General features: G+C 44.8%; 1 protein-coding gene across 2 annotated transcripts in view; it reads left to right on the forward strand.

The window, feature by feature from the left end:
- LOC139228903 (putative oxidoreductase YteT) overlaps positions 1-19,969 on the forward strand; it is a 285,946-nt gene that overhangs the window by 146,219 nt on the left and 119,758 nt on the right. The gene's annotated exons all lie outside the window — the stretch shown is intronic.

Below are 19,969 nucleotides of genomic sequence, written 5' to 3' on the forward strand. Positions count from 1 at the left end.
ATTAGTGTAAATCTGTCAAATATTTCCTGTATCTTAACATCACTGCAATGAGTATGGACCACCCAGAAGCAGAGGCAGGCTTGCAAACAATTTTGGGTGTGTTATGTTTTTTGTTGCCTGGGTATGCTTTTATCTGTCAGCTATTTTTAAAATTAATTTTGTTGTGATATTTTAAAATCTAAATTTGTAGATTTTGTTTCCCAATATGTTGTCTTCTTTCACCTCTACATCTCCCATGCTTTTGTGCCCCTTCTCTCTCCCATTTTCCCTTGCCCACTCCTCCCTTCTATATCCCCTTCCTCAGCTCTCCTCCTCCTCTCTCCCTCCTTTTCCCTGCCCTTCCACTCTCTCCCCATCATCACCTTCCTCCCACTCCTCTATCTCTTTCCTCCACATCTTTCCATTTTAACTCAATCCCCTCATTCTCATACTTATCCTCCCTATCTTCTACCTTGAATTATCTGAATTGGTCTAATTATTCCCCTGCATCCACCCTCAAAGGGAATTCAGAGGCACTCACTCCAATCTGCTGACAGATGTCAGAGTGGTCCATAGCTGCTCCGAAAAGGGGATTCAGAGGCCTATCCTGGGGCCAAAGCAAAGTGTAAGATTTTTAGCCTTCAGCCAAAGGTAATTGATTCTCTCTGGGATTGGTGATCTTCATCTGGTGAGAAGTCTGTTAATGCCTTATAAGGGCATATTGGGTGGGATTCCCTGGATAGCCGGGTGGAACATTTGCTCGCTACTTCGCCCACCAGATATGGGGTTTCAATTTTTGTGCAATTTGGAGGTATTTGATTTTTTTTTTTAATTTGAGCGCCAACACTGTCAAATGCTGTGATATTTCTAAGTTTTGATTAAATACTTGAGTCACATGGGAAATTTGAAATGTTGCTTGCTTTTGGCATATTTAAATTTCTCATGTAAATTGTGAGTTCATTCAAAACAAAATCCAACAATAACAGAACTTGGATGTGCATTGCAAGTGCTGGAAACCACAGGTCTTGATGATTTTGTGTAGTAATTCTGTGTTTAATAGAAAAGAATTGATTGTGTTGGATATGGCGTTTATCCAAGATTCTGCCTGACCCAAAAGAGTTTTAATCATACCTAGCCAACTCACCAGATGTGGTACATAGATCCTCCACCTGCTTGGAAACTCCAATCTTTCAAGAATTCCCCAGGACAGTTTACAGCACTGTCAATCACAGCAGGTACAAGAGCATGTGAAAACCTGGGAGTAGTGCTTCAGGGAGTGGCCTGGCAAGCACTGATTTTGTTCCAATGTGGCAAAAGTCCACAATTCTGACTGTCCAAATCAAACACGAATGGTTAACATATATGTTTCAAGGCTGAAGTGGGGAGAACTTGGAAAGGGTAGGGGAGATGAAAATAAAAAATACTTGACAAAAAAACAAAACTACTTCTACCTGGAGTAGAATGTGTTAAACCGTTAAGGCTTCTGCTCACAGCTGCTGCGGTCTTACCACAAGCCAGCACTCCAAGGGACAGCGTGACATTGTTACTTCGAATAGTTTGTCCCATTTTGTGATGTACCCTTTTTTTATCTGTACTGTTTAATTGTTCCAAAAACTTGTCACTCTTTTAATATTTTAATTTGTCAAACATTACTGCACAAACTGAAAAAAATCTCTATCCAGCTGAGCACTACAACTTAACCATTTCAGTACTTGCTAAATACTCAGTAACATATTTGTATGGAAGTTAGGTTTGTTGTATATTTTTGTAATCTGTGCTGTAAATTTTTATGATAAAATGACTCAATCTAATTGTTACTATATTTTACACAACAGTTCAATGTATTTAAGTGTTGGTTGACTACCAGGTTCATGCAATAGTCTCTCAGCTTGCAACACTTTTTTATATACTTTTTGAAAACACTTAAATCCATTTGAGCTGTTCTGGTCAGTATGGCTACATATACACTATGGGCTGGAAATTCCCATTTTGAGGCGCTAATCCTGTAGCGTCCTCGGAAAGTTTGCGCTGCCTATTGCGAAATTAGGTTTCAGCACCCCAAGAGGGAAAGGGAATGCTAAATCAATCATTGCACAATTCTCTCAGGGCGGTGGAACCGAAAATCTCAGCGATAAATTTCCACAACGAATGCGCTTGTTGCGAAGACCGCTACACATCCCTTGGACAGCTGATTCTTAAAGGCGCGGTAAGATAAATATGCGTCGGCACAGTTTCAACGAATCAGTCTGCTCAGAGCAGGAAAATAGAGGAGGAAGAAGTTCACCAGCGTGCCCACTGCTTGTCGCCCACAGCCATCAAGACATTAGTTGAGGCAGTGGAGAGGCGCTGGAATATGCTGCAACATTCCAGTGGAAGGGGGCCCATTCCTGGAATCTTTAGAAGGCAATGGAGGGAGGTGGCCCAGCACATTTCAGCCAGGAACACGGTGGCCAGAACTGCGACACAATGTCGCAAGAAGTTCAATGACCTCACTAGGTTCGTCAGGGTGACTATCCTTTCTATTAACGTTGCAGTGTCATAATGTGAACCTCACTGTCTCACAATATCAAGTCTTTTCAGTACCTACTCCTTCACTTTGTGTACCAGGCCATAGTCTTTGTTGGTGAAGCCACCATAAAAGTTCACGCTCAGTTCAGCAGCCATGCCCTGGCCATCCAATCGTTGCTGATCTTCTTGTTCCCTACTCAGCCTGACCCCTCCTCGCACTACCATTTCACTTTTGATATGCATTCGCAACACTTCAGCCTCATCCTTCATCTTAGGTAGTTGTCACCTAATCCCACCGTTTGCATAGCCACTCTGTGCAGCCATGCACATTCAAATGGAGATCTGCACACATCCATACAGTAGTAGCTGTTCAACTTTGGAAGGCACATGTGGCACTCGATGAGCTGCACACTCACTCACACCTTGTGTTTGATATTGCAGTCGAAACTGGCACACAACAGGTGCGAGCAGATGCACACCGGAGGAGGGGAGCCTAACATCCAGGACCTCATGGAGGTGGAGGAGCAAGTGGGTGCACTAGTTGGTATGGTAGTGGTCGGCAAAGCCGAGCCCCCTGGGGACAGTGACGGTGTGTTAATGCCCTTTGGGGCCGAAATTGCCTCTCCCTTAAGGCCTGTTACCGCCGGAAATCGGTGGCCACACTGTAGAGTGGAATAGCCGCCATTTTGAAAATTCCGCTCCTGTGGTATCCCGGCGGTGACCTGCTCCCTACTACCGCTCCGCTGCTGCCGATCTGTCCTAAGTGCATCATAAGAGCATGCACCGCCATTGTGCCCCTCTCCGAATGCGAAATTCCGCCCAGAAAATCTTCCTCCCGCTGATCGGTGCCACCGACAGCTTTTTCTGTCGGTGCACTGCTTGTAAAATGGCGGTGCGGCTGCCATTAAAGGGGAGAACTTACTGCCGCGGCCACCAGCTTATATTTTTTGTCGGCCTACTGCCAGGTCTGGCCGACAATTATGCCCCTGGGATTGGCCGGGCCGCCAACAGGCATCCTGGCACCGCTTCTTGGGTGCCAGGCCGCTGGCCCAGCCGAAACCCTCCCTGGTGGCCCAGTGGACCTACTTTAAAGAATGGCAGCGGCTCTCCCCTTTAAGTGAAAGGGAGAGGTGTGGTGACGCGCCAGCGCAATGATGTCATCAGTGCTACGCTAATGAGTGACAGCGGCGGACACGCTGCCCGCCCCAACTTCCGCCCCTCTAGTGTGCAAACTTCCACTTACCACCACACTTCTGCACCCATATGACCGACTTCTGGGCCACTAGAAAAAAAACAAAGAGCAGAACTTTGCTCAAGAGGCCTCCGCATCCACCGCGCCAGTAAAAACAGATGAAACAGTAGGTGCGCCGCGTTTCTGGCTGTAGGGGCAATTTCGGCCCCCATAAGTTTAGTGAAAACCCATGCGTCAACTTAATAAAAACATCTTCAGCTTCTTCCAGTCATAAGTTGAAATGCAATTATGTATACAGAACAAAGTGTATTTAATAATAATCAGCAACAATGATACAACTTAGCAACTGCAACACTACTTGCCTCTTGCCTCTGTCTCTGCAGAACCACAGAACGATAGAAGTTTACAGCACAGAAGGGAGGCCATTTGGCCCATTATGTCTGTGCCAGTTTTTTATGAGTAGCCAAAACTAATTCCACTGCCCTATGTTTTCCCCATAGTTCAGCATCTTCCTCTGCCTCAAATATTTATCTAATGTTCTTTTTCAATAAAGCAATGGTCTCCATTCCATACTCCAGCAACCCTATTGGGAAAGAAACTTTTCCTAACTTCTTTTCTCACTCTCTTAGTGACAATTTTTAATTACTAAAGGAAATAATCATTTTCTATTCATGCTAACAATACTCTTCATGATTTTAAAAACCTTTATTAAATCTTTCTTAGCTTTCCCTGATCCTTTGAAATAATCTGAGTATCTCAACCTCTCCTCTTTACTATAGTTACCCATCCCTCGCATCATCCTAATTAATCTATAGCAATTCACAGTTGCTGCTCTGTGATTGATTGATGTTGGGAAATGGCTCTACTTACATCACCTGGGTGTCCGTGCATTGGGGGCAGAATAGCAGAACTGACAGTCCCACTTCCTCTCGTATCATCCACATGGAGAACGGAAGTGGACACAAGAAGCACCCTACCCCACTTATGTTTATAAAAAGAGTGGAACAGTGTCATTGCCCCAAATTCGTACCTGAATCTTTGATTGCACTGTGACTGTCAGACAAGTCCTGAAACAGGAAAAATTTCTCGACACCAAGGGTTGGATTTCCCAGTCCTTTGCGCCCTGGAGTGGTGTGGAAGGCGGTGGTGAGGTCTCCTGCGCCAGTCGGGTTTTATGGCAGCGCTGAGCAGCACCGCCAGGAAGAGCTGCGCTGGGTGTGCAACGCCCCTGGCTGCGACCCCAGCACAAGTTTTGACTCTTGCCCGATCCGTCCGCCCGGGAATGCACCTGCAATGACCGCCTGGGAAATCAGAACGTTTCAACCATGCCGGCAGCGCAGAAGAAGGCAATGTGCTGTAAAAATAAGTGTGAGTGATTTTGTTTTTAATTTTTGTGCGATTTTGTTTTGCGGTGGTGTGGGCAATGTTTTAAGAATGTTTTGCTGGGTTTTTGGTTTTTTTCCCCCACCCCCCCAGGCCTCTCTCAGACTGCACATGACCCGGCTCTTTAGCTCGGGAGTTTCACGTCCTTGCGGCACGAGAGGTGTACAACGCCTCCCTTAGCGTTGCACCCCCTGCCGCAGGGCCCAGATGGCCAAACTTACATACTAAAGCGCAATTATACTATTCCAGGCCGGTAACTTTCCCGCCCAGCCTCCGTTTTCGCCCCAAAAACAGAAAAGCCTAAAATCCAGCCCAAGATTCTCAGCAGTTTCCTTCGTTGTTGAATGCTAAGTAGGGAATATCTCTACCCAATTGGAGAAGTCAATGAATACTAATAAATAAAGAACTTGCATTTATATAGCGCCTTTCATGATTTCAGGATGTCCCAAAGCACTTTACAGCCAATGAAGTACTATGAAGTGTAGTCGCTGCTGTAATGTAGCTGTCAATTTTGCGCACAGCAAGCTCCCACAAACAGCAATTTGATAAATGACCAGATCATCTGTTTTATTTAGTAATGTTGATTGAGAGATAAATATTGGCCAGGACACCGGGGAGAACTCCCCTACTCTTTTTCGAATAACAATAACTTTTGTTAGATTGGGGACAAGGTCCAACAATTACTCTTGTTGCAAAATAGGGTGGTCATGGAATTCTTTCAGGTATTTGTAACTCTACTAACATGTAGACTCAGGACTGCCTTCACATTCATACTTGACTTGTCCTTCTTGGTATGGAGTGTGCTCAAGCATCAGAAATATGCTTCTCCTTTTCACCAGCTGGCCTGCCAACACTGCTCTTCTGACTGGTCTTCAACTTGCAATTCTTTCAGCTATTCCTTGCTCTAGATTTGAGCTGTTCCGTCTTAATGATGATGAATCATTGCCCATATTGCTCTGTGAGGCAGAACCTCTAGGAAAAGCTTTCAGGGTATTGACTATTGGTAGAGAGTGTCACCAGCTGGCTGCACAGGCTGGGAAACGGATGCACTGCCCATGATTTTCAGTACATTCAAATTAATGGGCAGAAAATCATGGACTGCCGCTTGCAATTTCTTGATATGCAAGTCTGGGTGAAAATTTTGAACACGCATGGAATCATAGGAAAATGGGATTTTCGGGGTTTTTTTCCAGTCGACGCTCCAAACACGGTTATGTATATAGAACAAAGTGCATTTGGTAATAACTATTTAACAAATCTATCAATTGGTAACCATAATAGCACTTAACCCTCTGTCTTCTCTCTCTCTCTTTCCGGAGAAACTTAATAATTTAAAATGGAGAGTTAGAATTTCTGCAGTGGTTCTCCCAATGATGCACTCTAATTTTGACAGAAATACTACAGAAATGACGTATATGACCATTTACGCTGTTTTTGTGGACTTTCCACCATTTTGCACCAAAGTTATGGCGAACGATCAGGACAACCCCTGTGGAAACTTCAGGCTTCAGAATCAGCTTATCCACAAGGATAATTTCTGAGATCCATTAATAAAGGTGGGAACAGCCATTACGGATCAGAGTGATTCTAGAGATCAGAAAAGTTTCTTTCCAAATAGAACCATTTTTAACCTGATCCAATTGTGTGTGTATATACTGATGTATATTTCCATAATTACATTTTACCCAGATTCCTTGGCTGCTGTCAACCATGCATCCTTTCCAGCTGAGAGTGAGTGCTAACAAAGTTCAGATCCCTCAATGGCTGGGGCTCTGCTCCTGCTTCCTGTATGGTTGGCTATATTACTGCTATAATCCAAACACTGGCAATATCAGGTGAACTCCAACAAGCGTAATATCTCTTGAACACACAGGAAGTGAAACCAGACTCAATTAGCACGATTCAAATGGACTCGATTAGCCTCTCTTTAACCCTCTCCCTGCTGAATGAACAGTAACCCCAAACAGTTTGAACAGCAACTGCAGTGACTTGTGTCTAGATTAATTGTAGCACTCTTACTACTGCCCCAGCTGAGATCAGTTGACTCAACGCAGACCAGGGATTAAATATGGGACCTAGTGGAACGATGAGCAATTTCTTTACCCACTAAATCAACAGGGAGCTCAGTAAAAGGAGAATTGGACAATCTTCGATCTGTGCATGTGCATCGCTGTACCAGGCCTGCAGTCATGCAGGATTTGTCACCAATTTAAGAATTGGAGCTGACGTACGTGGTGTATTCTGGGCTACATAAGACAGCTTTTAATTCAGATGAAGGGTGTACACCCCAAGGCCACGCTGCTAATTCAGATTCCCTGTCAGAACAAGTCTGCTCAATTATTTATCCAACGGCTTCCTTTAATTCAGAAACAAAATGGTCAGCATCCAATGTGATAAGATTATCAAGTTACCCCAGTGTTTCTCTTTATCATTTTCGCTCTTCCTTCTCTGCGCATTAAATATTTGTTATTTCTGTTATAATACATTGGACATGAGCCCAAATTAATAAATATCATGTAGGCACATACAACTGTGGCATATCTTTAAGTCTGTCACAGTACTGGCTGCTATTTATCAGAACATTTTGGCAACAGTAGAGAAACAAGAAAAAAACCTACAATGTGTCTTGAGGTTTGTTGCTAGTACAGACTCCCCCATTTAGTAAATGCAATTCTTGGCAGCAGTGTGTATGAAATTGTACAGTGGTTTTCTGTATGATGCCATTACTGGCAAAAGTTCTGCAGGTTTGTTATTTATTCACAGAGTGCTTTGTGGAAGTACAATCCCCTCGTGCTGGCTACCAAAAATAAACACACCTTTTTTACCATTTGGTTTGTTGTGTATTCCTAAAAAAAAATTCTCCACCAATTTTTCACTCCCTTCCTCACCAGAAGGTGTTAACTCCTTGCTGGGGTATAGTTCCAAAAGCATCAGAGCACTTTTTCAGTTATTTGCTAGGACAGTTTCAAATGTGCCTCACAGTAAAACTACTTCCCATCGTTGAACGATTGCAAATTTATAGCTACTGGTTTCAATTGATTGCACTAAGTTCTGTATATATTTTACAAGTTTAGCAATTTTTTAAAAACAATACTCAAGTGTGTGGGTTATTTGGATGCAACTGAGACAAAAATCATGACATTGTGGTATGGTAGTGTAATGGTTATGTTACTGGATTAGTAATCCAGAGGCCTGGCCTAATAATCCAAAGAAAGTGAGTCAAAAACCTACTGTAGTCATTTGAGACTTTGAATTCAGCTCAGGCAATAAAAAACTGGTATCAGTAAAAGTGACCATGAAGCTGTCAGATTGCAATAAAAACACTACAGGTTCGCTATGTCCTTTAGGGAAAAAAACCTGCCATTCTTACCCGGTCTGGCTTATATGTGACTACAGTCCCATACCAACATAGTTGACTCTCAACTACCCCAGCAATCTACTCAGTTGTATCAAAACACTCGTGATTCAAGAAGAATGGCTGGCCTTATCAGTACTGCTCACATCCCAAGAATGAATCTTTACAAATCTGTGGTTTAATTTCCCAGCATCGTTGCCGGTTATGCTTGTGTCTGCTTGACCAGGGAGGCCAATCATTTTGACTTGTGTGTTTATGTTCCACCGAACATCCTCCCACCCTTCTTCATCTAAACCTATCAGCAAATCCTTTTATTCCTTTCTCCTTCATGTGTTTATCTTGTTTCCCCTTAAATTAAACTATCAGATTGTCGTAAAACCCCGTCTGGTTCACTAATGTCCTTCAGGGAAGGAAATCTGCCATCCTTACCCGGTCTAGCCTATATGTGACTCCAGACCCACACAATGTGGTTGACTCTTAACTGCCCTTTGAAATGACCTCACAAGCCACTCAGTTGTTAAAAAAAAAAAGCTACAAGAAACAATAAGAAGAATAAAACTGGACAGACCACCTGGCATCGACCTCAGCACCAGCTACGGACACGACAATGGCACACCCAGCCCAGTCAACCTTGTAAAGTCCTCCTCACCAAAACCTGGGGACTTGTGCCAAAATTGGGAGAGCTGTCCCACAGACTAGTCAAGCAACACCTGACATAGTCATACTCACAGATTCATACCTTTCAGCCAATGTCGCTAACTCCTCCATCACCATCCCTGGGTATGTCCTGTCCCACCGACAGGACAGACCCACCAGGAGTGGCGACACAGTGGTACACAGTCGGGAGGGAATGGCTTTGGGAGTGCTCAACATTGACTCCGGACTCCATGAAGTCTCATGACCTCGGGTCAAGCATGGTCAAGGAAACCTCCTGCTGATTACCACCTACCACCCTCCCTCAGCTGATGAACCAGTACTGCTCCATGTTGAACATCATTTGGAAGAAGCACTGAGAGTAGCAAGGGCACAGATTGTGCTCTTGGGGGTGGGGTGGGGGGGGAGGGGGGCGGACTTCAAAGTCCATTACCAAGAGTGGCTCAGTAGCCCCACTACTGACTGAGCTGGCCGAGTCCTGAAGGACATAGCTGCCAGACTGGGCCTGCGACAGGTGGTGAGCGAACCATATTTGACCTCGTCCTCACCAATCTACCTGTTGCAGATGCATCTGTCCATGACAGCATTGGTAGCAGTGACCACCACACAGTCATTGTGGAGGCGAAGTCCCATCTTCACACTGAGGACACCCTCTTGTGTTGTGTGTCACTCATCATCATCATCATCATCATAGGCAGTCCCTCAAAGCGAGGATGAATTGTTTCCACGCCAAAAAGGATGTTTCAATGAAGGACCTAATATTCCAGATCCCGAACTACATCTTGGAGGGTGGAAGATGCCTGTGCTTGGATTTTTTTAATGTGTGGTGGCCGTTGCACACTAATCACCATACGGGCTTGACAGAGCTAGGTCTTGGTCCAGTGGCAAGGATTACCCAAGATGACTGGAGACCAGCTCTGCTGCATGGACCGAGCGCGCACACATATAGCAGTGTGGGCTGGCTCGTGCTGGCTCTGGGCCCTCTCCTCTTCTGGGCCGCAGACTCACGCCTCTCCTGGGCCCCGGTCACTTCCTTCTACAAACTCTTGCCGCTACTTCACCCTTCTGCTGTGCCTGCCCGCACTGCAATCAGCGAACTGTCTTCGCAGCCATCACCCTCCTACAGTGGTGTGCCGCCGCACGTTACTCGCTCTGATAGCCCCAGCCTGCTGATCATCTTGCAGGCCGGCACCACGCCAGGCCGCCTCACTACCATTGTGCTAAAACAACAAGGCTACGGGAGCAGATGGAATCTCTGCTGAGGCAGTGAAGTGTGGTGGAGAGTCACTGTTGACGCGAATACATGACCTCATCTCTCTCATCTGGAGAGAGGAGAGCATGCCGGGAGACCTCAGAGATGCAGTGATCGTGACCATCTTTAAAAAGGGGGACCAGTCCGACTGCAGCAACTACAAAGGAATCTCCCTGCTATCAGCTACTGGGAAAGTCTTTGCTGGAGTCTTCCGCAACTGTCTTCTCCCTGTGGCCGAGGAGCTCCTCCCGGAGTCGCAGTGCGGATTTCATCCCCTACAGGGCTGCCCTAAGTGGAGGAAGTGCATCCGGGAGGGCGCTGAGCACCTCGAGTGTCGTCACTGAGAGCATGCAGAAATCAAGCGCAGGCAGTGGAAAGAGCGTGCGGCAAACCAGTCCCACCCACTCCTTCCCTCAACAACTATCTGTCCCACCTGTGACAGGGACTGTGGTTCTCGTATTGGACTGTACAGCCACTTAAGAACTCAAGTTAATAGTGGAAGCAAGTCTTCCTCGATTCCGAGGGACTGCCTATGATGATGATGATGCTAAATGGGATAGATTCAGAAGAGATCTAGCAGCTCAAAACTGGGCATCCATAAGGTGCTGTGGGTCATCAGCAGCAGCAGAATTGTATTCCACCACAATCTGTAACCTCATGGCCCGGCATATCCCTCACCATCAAGCCAGGGGACCAACCCTGGTTTAATGTGGAATGTAGAAGAGCATGCCAGGAACAGCACCAGGCATATCAAAAAATGAGGTGCCAACCTGGGGAAGCTGCAACACAGGACTACATGCATGCTAAAAAGCAGAAGCAGCATGCTATACAGGGTTAAGCCATCCCACAATTAATGGATCAGATCAAAGCTCTGCAGTACTGCCATGAATAATGGTGGACCACTAAACAACTAACAGGAGGAGAAGACACCATGAATATTCCCATCCTCAATGATGGCAGAGCCCAGCATCTGAGTGCAAGAGACAAGGCTGAAGCATTTGCAACCATCTTCAGCCAGAAGTGCCAAGTGTTGATCCATATCAGCCTTCTCCTGAGGTCCCCGCCATCACAGAATCTAGTCTTCAGCCAATTCGATTCACTTCACGTGAAATCAAGAAACGGTTAAGCGCACAGGATACAGCAAAGGCCCCGACAACATACCGGATGTCGTACTGAAGACTTGTGCTCCAGAGCTAGCCGCACCTCTAGCCAAGCTATTCCAGTACAGCTACAACACTAGCATCTATCCAACAATGTGGAAAACTGCCCGCATATGTCCTGTTCACAAAAAGCAGGACAAATCCAATACGGCCAATTACCGCCCCGTCAGTCTACTCTAAATCATCAGCAAAGTGATGGAAGGTGTCGTCAACAGTGCTATCAAGCGGCACTTGCTCACCAATAACCTGCTCACCGATGCCCAGTTTAGGTGCCGCCAGGACCACTCGGCTCCAGACCTCATTACAGCCTTGGTCCAAACATGGACAAAAGAGCTGAATTCCAGAGGGGAGGTGAGAGTGACTGCACTTGACATTAAGACAGCATTTGACCAGTTGTGGCATTGAGCTGCCCTAGTAAAACTGAAGTCAATGGGAATCAGGGGTAAAACTCTCCACTGGCTGGAGTCATATCTAGCACAAAAGAAGATGATTGTGGTTTTTGGAGGTCAATCATCAGAGCCCCAGGACATCGCTGCAGGAGTTCCTAAGGGCAGTGTCCTAAGCCCAACCATCTTCAGCTGCTTCATCAATGACCTTCCCTCTATCATAAGGTAAGAAGTGGGGATGTTCACTGATGACTGCACAGTGTTCAGTGCCTTTCGCAACTCCTCAGATAATGAAGCAGTCCATGCTCGCATGCAGCAGGACCTGAACGACATTCAGGTTTGGGCTGATAAGAGGCAAGTAACATTCACACCACACAAGTGCCAGGGAATGACTATCTCCAACAAGCAAGAGTTTAACCACCGCCCCATGACATTTAACGGCATTACCATCACCGAATCCCCCAGCATCAACATCCTGGGGGGGTCACCATTGACCAGAAACTTAACTGGACCAGCTACATACATACTGTGGCAACATGAGCAGGTCAGAGGCTGGGTATTCTGCAGCGAGTGTCTCACCTCCTGACTCCCCAATGCCTTTCCACCATCTACAAGGCGCAAGTCAGGAGTGTGATGGAATACTCGCCATTTGCCTGGATGAATGCAGCTCCAACAACACTCAAGAAACTCGACACCTTCCACGACAAAGCAGCCCGCTTGATTGGCACTGCATACATCACCTTAAACATTCACTCCCTCCACCACCGGCGTACTGTGGTTACAGTGTGTACCATCTACAAGATTCATTGCAGCAACTCACCAAGGCTTCTTCGGCAGTACCTCCCAAACCCGCGACCTCTACACCTAGAAGGACAAGGGTAGCAGGTGCTTGGGAACACCACCACCTCCAAGTTCCCCTCCAAGCCACACACCGACTTGGAAGTATATCGCCATTCCTTCATCGTTACTGGGTTAAAGTCCTGAAACTCCCTCCATAATGGTACTGTGGGAGTACCTTCACCACACGGACTACAGCAGTTCAAGAAGGCGGCTCATCACCACCTTCACAAGGGCAATTAGGGATTGGCAATAAATGCTAGCCTTGCCAGGGACATGCACATCCCATGAACGAATAATTAAAAAACTATTCCATGTCGTAGCAAATTCCACATTCGAACCACTTTCTGGATAAAAAAGTTAAGAAATTGCTTTCTTCATCTTTTATTTTTTTAAACTGTCACAGTTTACTATTATTGCTGACACTCCTTTGTTAATGTATTTATAAATAGTGGCTGTTGCTCAGAAATGTCGCAGTGGCACTGACAGGTTTGATGTAAGCTGTAGATATGGAAGCAATCAACCTCTGTCTGAATGGTTTCCCAATGTAGAAGTTCACCAGAAAAAATATTCAGCAATGGAAGAAATGTAACAGATACAGAAAGTTTTCATTCTGTGTTCATTTAAACAGAAATATTCAGTTGCAAGAAGAAGCATTTACAACGTATCAAGACATGTGCAGTTTTCTGAGAAACACAAACATGTACAGCCCCACCAATTGGCTCAGTGGGAAATCCATCTTGTAATGTGCTAATGTGTTATTCAGACGCGCAAGTTCCAAGGTTTGATTCCTTATCTACTGAGTTTGCAGTGCTCATTAGGGGTGATGTTAGAGTCACCATATTTTGGTCTCAGTTCCTCGGATGATGGAGGGAAAAAATTAAATAGGGTTCCTGAGCCAAATTACTATTCTAAGACTCCTCCACGAAGTACATGTGTGTGTATGCTGGTTGTGGATAAGATTGAGCTCATTTGTTATTTTCTCCTACGGTACAAATAGCCTGCTGACACTCACCATTCAGATTCAGAAATTAAAAATTGCCAATCGGGTGAGGTGCTGAAGGGCACCTGGCATTAGTGGAACTGTATCTCAGCAACTGGAAGAGCAAAGGAAAATAAACTGGAGGGAAGGTGGCAGCTAGGTTTGGTTGATGGCAATCTCACCTGTGTCAAGCTCCACCCCATTGCCAAGGCCAGCATTCCAGTGCCACACTGAGGAAATGCTGCACTGTTGGAGGTGCCTTCCTTTGATGATAACATTAAACAAGGCCCCATTTTGCCTGCAATAGTGGCTCATGTGGCCATTAATGGATCACATGACACTAAGAGCAGGGAGTATTGCTTACAGAGGAGCTGAAATTGCCCCTTTCTTTAAGGCCTCTTAACACCAGAAATCGACAGCCACTCTGCGGAGCGCAATGGCCGTTGACTTTTCGCGTAATGGCCACCATTGTCAAAATTCTGCTCCTGCAGTGTCCCGGCGGTGACCCGCTCCCCCCCACCCCCCCACCACTCTGCTGCTGCCGCTGAGCCATTCTAAGTGCATCATCACAGTGCGCACCGCCAATGTCCCCCCCCCCCCCCCGACAGCGAAATTCTGCCGTGAAAATCTTCCTCCTGCCGGATGGTGCCAAAATCTGCTTTTTCCCAACAGTGCTCCAAGGCTGTGGCCTTCTGCAATGGTGGTGTGGCTCCCATTAAAGGGAAGGACGCACTGCCACTGCCGCCATGTTTTTTTTTGTCGGACGATTGTCATGTCGGGCCGACAATTAAGCCCCCGGGTTTGGCCGGGCTGCCAACCCCCTCTTGGGTGCCAGGCCACTGGCCTGGCCGAAACCCTCCTTGGTGGCCCAGTGGACCGAACTTTAGAAGCCGTGCAGGCTCTCCCTTTAAGTGAAGGGGAGAGCCGTGATGACGTGGCCCCGTGATGACATCACCAGCGCTACGCTGATGACTGACAGCAGCGGCTGCTCTGCACCACCCCAACTCCTTGTGCATGAAACACAAAAAAGTTAGTATGCAGGTACAGCAAGTAATCAGGAAGGCAAATGGAATGTTGGCCTTTATTGCAAGGGTATTGGTGAGGCCACACCTGGAGTGCTGCGTACAATTTTGGTCTCCGTATTTAAGGAAGGATATACTTGCATTGGCGGCTGTTCAGAGAAGTTCACTAGGTTGATTCCAGAGATGAGAGGGTTGACTTATGAAGGTAGGTTGTATAAGTTGGGCCTATACTCATTGGAGTTCAGAAGAATGAGAGGTGATCTTACCAAAACATATAAGATAATGAGGGGGCTCGACAAGGTGGATGCAGAGAGGATATTTCCACTCATAAGGGAAACTAGTACTAGGGGACATAGTCTCAGAATAAGGGACCGCCCATTTAAGACTGAGATGAGGAGGAATTTCTTCTCTCAGAGTGTTGTAAATCTGGGGCAGAGAATTGCATAAAGAGCTGTGGAGGCTGGGTCATTGAATATATTTAAGGCGGATATAGACAGATTTTTGAGCGATAAGGGAATAAAGGGTTATGGGGAGCGGGCAGGGAAGTGGAGCTGAGCCCATGATCAGATCAGCCATGATCTTATTAATGGCGGAGCAGGTTCGAGGGGCCAGGTGGCCTACTCCTAGTTCTTATGTTCTTATGGTAAGGTGCTTTATAAATGTAATTTTCTTTCAAAAGAAAAGTGCACTGTTTTAAATAGGATAGGAGTTCCCCATCACTGTGAACTGTTCTCACACACCTCCTGGTGGTGGGCTTATGAGCAACATCAGCAAATGGCTGAAAGTAGATTGCCAGTTTGCTTGGCTGAAGAATGGTGCATGGCATGATGGTGGGTGAGAGAAAGGATGACTGGATGGGGGAGGGGACTGAAAAATAAATGTGTTGTCCTGCTACTTTGCCAACCATGACACGATGCATTAGTGGCAGTGAGGGATCCTGCAGTGTTCCACACTCGGCAGCCTCACTACATCACTGATGTACAGTAATGACCACAGGTATGCCAGCATGTCTGATTTTATATATACTTATTTTGCACTGGAAAACATGAGACATGCTACCTTATAACCATGCTTTTTATGTTTAAAGCTAACCTAAAATGCATATTTAAAACTATGTTAGTTCCCATTTGCCCCCCATCTCTCCTGAAGATGCTGATGCTTGGTGGGATATGCTTCCACAGACCTCAGCAGCTCCCCAGTGGAGCTTTAGCAAGGACCAGGTTGAAGATGAGCTGTAATTAGTGTGGGACAGAATGTGGGTGGTGGAGTTTTGAGCGAGTTGGTGTTTGTGTAAGGTGGAGCTTGGGCAGACTGACTAGAAGTCAGTGTCAACTTAGTGTAGTGGTAACCTCTCAGTTCAGAGTCAGAGCTCATGGGTTCAAGCCCCACTCCAGCACTTGAGCACCTAACTGAGATGACATTTCAGTGCAGTACTAATAGAGTAGACATTAAACCAAACTCCTGTATGCCTGTTCTGGTGGACAGAACCAATCCCAAGGCATTGTTTGAAGAGCAACAGGTGTCTTCTCTTGTCCTTATCAACATTTATCCCGCAACCAATGCAACCAAAACAAATGAGCTAATCATTTATCTCATTGCTGTTTGTAGGAAATTGTGCACAGATAGACTACTGCATTTGCCTACAACATTATTTAATTGGCTGTGATGCACTTGGGACATCCTCAGGGCATGAAAGATGTTATATAAATGCAAGTTTTTCTCTATGTTGGAGAAGTTTGATTAATACAGACTTTAAATGTAATTTTCCAATACTGTGTCTTTAAAGATGCTGATAATTTCATCTGGCAAATTACTCTGGTGCTACAAGCTTTTGGAATGATGAGCTAAGTGCTTTTGATTTGATACTTTATGGGCCAAGGCCTTTGAAGTTCTTTGATGTGGTTTTTTTGCTTTGTGTAAGATTGTCCTGATCCAGAGTGGTTGCGCTAATTTCACTCTAACATGCAGTACTTCCTGGTATTTTCAGCAAATTTGGTTTTGTTGCTGTAATTAGATGAGGATAATTTACTTGCAAATGGAGAATTAGAAAAAGCTGCAGCAATTAGCAGGAACCGAGGAGAGCAAAAAGGAATATAAAACATAGCAGATATTGTACAAAGATGCAAAAGTGAACTTTTGGCAAAATATTTTGCATACAGATACTTTATTATTTTGTGACCATATGCAAATGTATTGTACAAAACATTTGCTGTGAAGTTATCAAACAGCAATTTTTTAATAAAACTGTTTTGCTAGGAATACCCTCATACGACAGCATAAAACCAAAGAACTAGCTTTTGTGTAGTTCCTTATCACAGGATGTCCTAAAATGCTTTGCATAAAATGAATTATTTTTGAAGTGCAGTCACTGTTGGTATATAGACAGAAATGGCACCAATTACACATAGTGAGATCCCACAATTGCAAATGAGATTAATAGCCAGATAATATATTTTTTGCGATGGTGTTGGTTTAAGGTAGAATGTAGGTCAGAACACTAGGAGGAATCCTTGCTGTTCTTTGAATAGTGCCATGAGATCTTTTACATTCTCCTGCAGGCAGATGGAGTTTGGTTTAATAACTCATCAGAAAGACAGCATCTCTGACTATGCAGTGCTCTTTCATTATTGCATTCAGATGAAAATCAATAAACTAGGATACACATTATCATCCCATCTTGAAGGTATCTAGTCCTTGCTAGGAGACAAATCTGTGGGTACTTCTGCTCCATTACCACCCTTAATTGTAACTGTCCATATATGAGCCTAAGCAGTGATTGTCAGCAAGCTAATGTCCAATGTGAGCAGCACATTCAAGCTCAATGTGTCTTCATCCAATGTCCACATACACACTTCCAGCAGGGATCACGGGATAGTGATCAGCAGCAAGAACTGATTTTCCCCTTCGCTAACTAGGGTCACTGAGGCCAATTGTAGTGCCCCTTCTGCCACCTTAACTTTAACCTCCCGATCTCTAACCTCCTGCAACCATATAACACCCCTCCCTAAACTCTCTGTTCCTCTGACTCTAGATTCTTGTGTTACAGCTGGATGGCTGTGATGGGTTGGGCTTGTGTGCTGTGTGGCTGAGGACTAGTTTCTTCAGAAGGTGCTAGAATAGGTCTCAGCTGAGAAAAGACCTCATGCAAGGCTAAAACTGAGATGGTGGGATTGTGTATGAGAAGGGTGACAACCCGCAGACAGGTGTGGAACTGGCAGAGGAGAGAGTGCAGTGCGAGCAATGTCTTGTGATGTCTATGGCCCCCCCTCCACTGTGGGTCGTGCCTTCAGATTTTAGGCCCCATGCTCTGGACTTCCCATCCTAAAACTCTCTGCCTCTCCACCTCCCTTTTCTCCTTTAAGACTACCTTAAAACCCACCTCTTTGACCAGTCCCACCTAATCTCACTTTATTTGGCTTGGTGTCCACTGTTTTTAATTATGCCTCTGTGAAGTGCCTTGGGATGCTTTTCTATGTTAAAGGCGCTATATACAAATGCAAATTGCTGTTGTTAATCCTGGGACTTCCCAGGTCTGTATTGTTCAGTACCATGTTAGATAGTACATTTACCCACTGAGCCATCAAGGGGACTTTGCTAATATTATCTAAAAGCCAGGAGAAGCTTTGTCAAACCCAAAAATAGATGCACTGTACACATTTTGCTCAAACCTATATATAGGTTTGATGATTAGAAAAGATGTTATCCAGTTTTCAAATAGCTACTGTAATGTTTTTATTTGTCATATATTAATAACAGATTCTTGCTGGGGACAAACATGAGAAGGGAGAGGCACTGAGCAATAAAATAACTAGTAAAGAACAGCTAATCTTAGTCAGGCTTGTCTGTCGTATTTGAGACAGCCAGTCAGTCTGTCATCAAAACCAGGCTGGCCCTAGACATCACATACATTGCTCGCCATTGCACTCTCTCCTCTGCCAGTACCACACCTGTCTGCGGATTGTCACTCTTCTCATACACAATCCCACCATCTCAGTTTTAGCCTTGCATGTGGTCTTTTCTCAGCTGAGACCTACTCTAGCACCTTCTGAGGAAACTAGTCCTCAGCCACACAGCACACAAGCCAACCCATCACAGCCATCCAGCTGTAACACAAGCTGGTTCCGTATACTATTATACCACATTATATCACACGCTGCTATTATACCACATTAAGACCCCATGCTAGTGGTGCTGGCTCCCAATGCATGAGATACACAGTTGGCTGCAACTCAAATGTAAACTTGCCTGGATTCAATAAACCTGTTGGCCAGGAATATCTAATTATTCCTCTGTTCTCACTTGTGTCTTCAGATTGTGGATCGATTCTGGACTAAACTAGCTCTATATTCTGTAGGTTCCTAACTCATTCTGTATTTCATATTGTTCCTGTCTGGCACTGTTACAATTCGATCAAAAAGAGATAATTAACTGAAATTCATAATTATCAGTAACTCTTCATGAGTTTCCAATAAGCTCATAAAACTGAAGAAACACCCCATAATGGAAATGGTTACTTAAATGTGTTTTTGTTGTAAAATGTTACACAAACTCTTGTCTCCATGCTCACTCTAATCATTTCCCTACATTACAACAGTGACTACACTTCAAAAGTACTTCATTGACTGTAAAGCGCTTTGGGAAGACCTGAGGTCATGAAAGGTGCAAGTCTTTCTTTATACCTCCACACATGCCTTCTGGCAACAGCACGTGTCTTGTGGATTGGAAGATAATGAAAAGCGAAACAAAGAATGCCATAATAATCTTAAGTAAGGTCCAGTCTCCACTATAAAAGCCTACGGAAATTAATCCTGTTGGATCCTGTCACCCAGTGAAGAGTAAAATCCAGTCAGGTTTATATTTTGTGCTGGAAAATCCTGCAGGATTTATCCTAAGTATCTTGAAGTCCAATTTTTTATTTTTAAATAGTATGTTCAGTACAAAGCTCTTGCAAAAGAATTCAGTAGTAAAACTGCAGGACAGCCGCCTGGTATGTCACTGTTATTGCAAGTTAACTCATTTGCAGCTTTATATTCAGATAAAAAGAAAAAGCTCCAAATGCTGTCAATCTGAAATAAAAACAATACAGGACTGTCAGTTTCTGAAAAGAAAAGACGTTAGCCTTTCAGGTAGAGACCCTTCACCAAAATGAAAAAAATACAATCTGGTTGGTGTTACTCTACAGTATATCTATATTAGGTTATAAAATGGTTTTGAAGGACATTCATATCACCTTCTGTGCAAAGTACCGATAGTTACACT

This window comes from Pristiophorus japonicus, chromosome 18, assembly GCF_044704955.1.
Source record: "Pristiophorus japonicus isolate sPriJap1 chromosome 18, sPriJap1.hap1, whole genome shotgun sequence".
NCBI classification, from domain to species: domain Eukaryota; kingdom Metazoa; phylum Chordata; class Chondrichthyes; family Pristiophoridae; genus Pristiophorus; species Pristiophorus japonicus.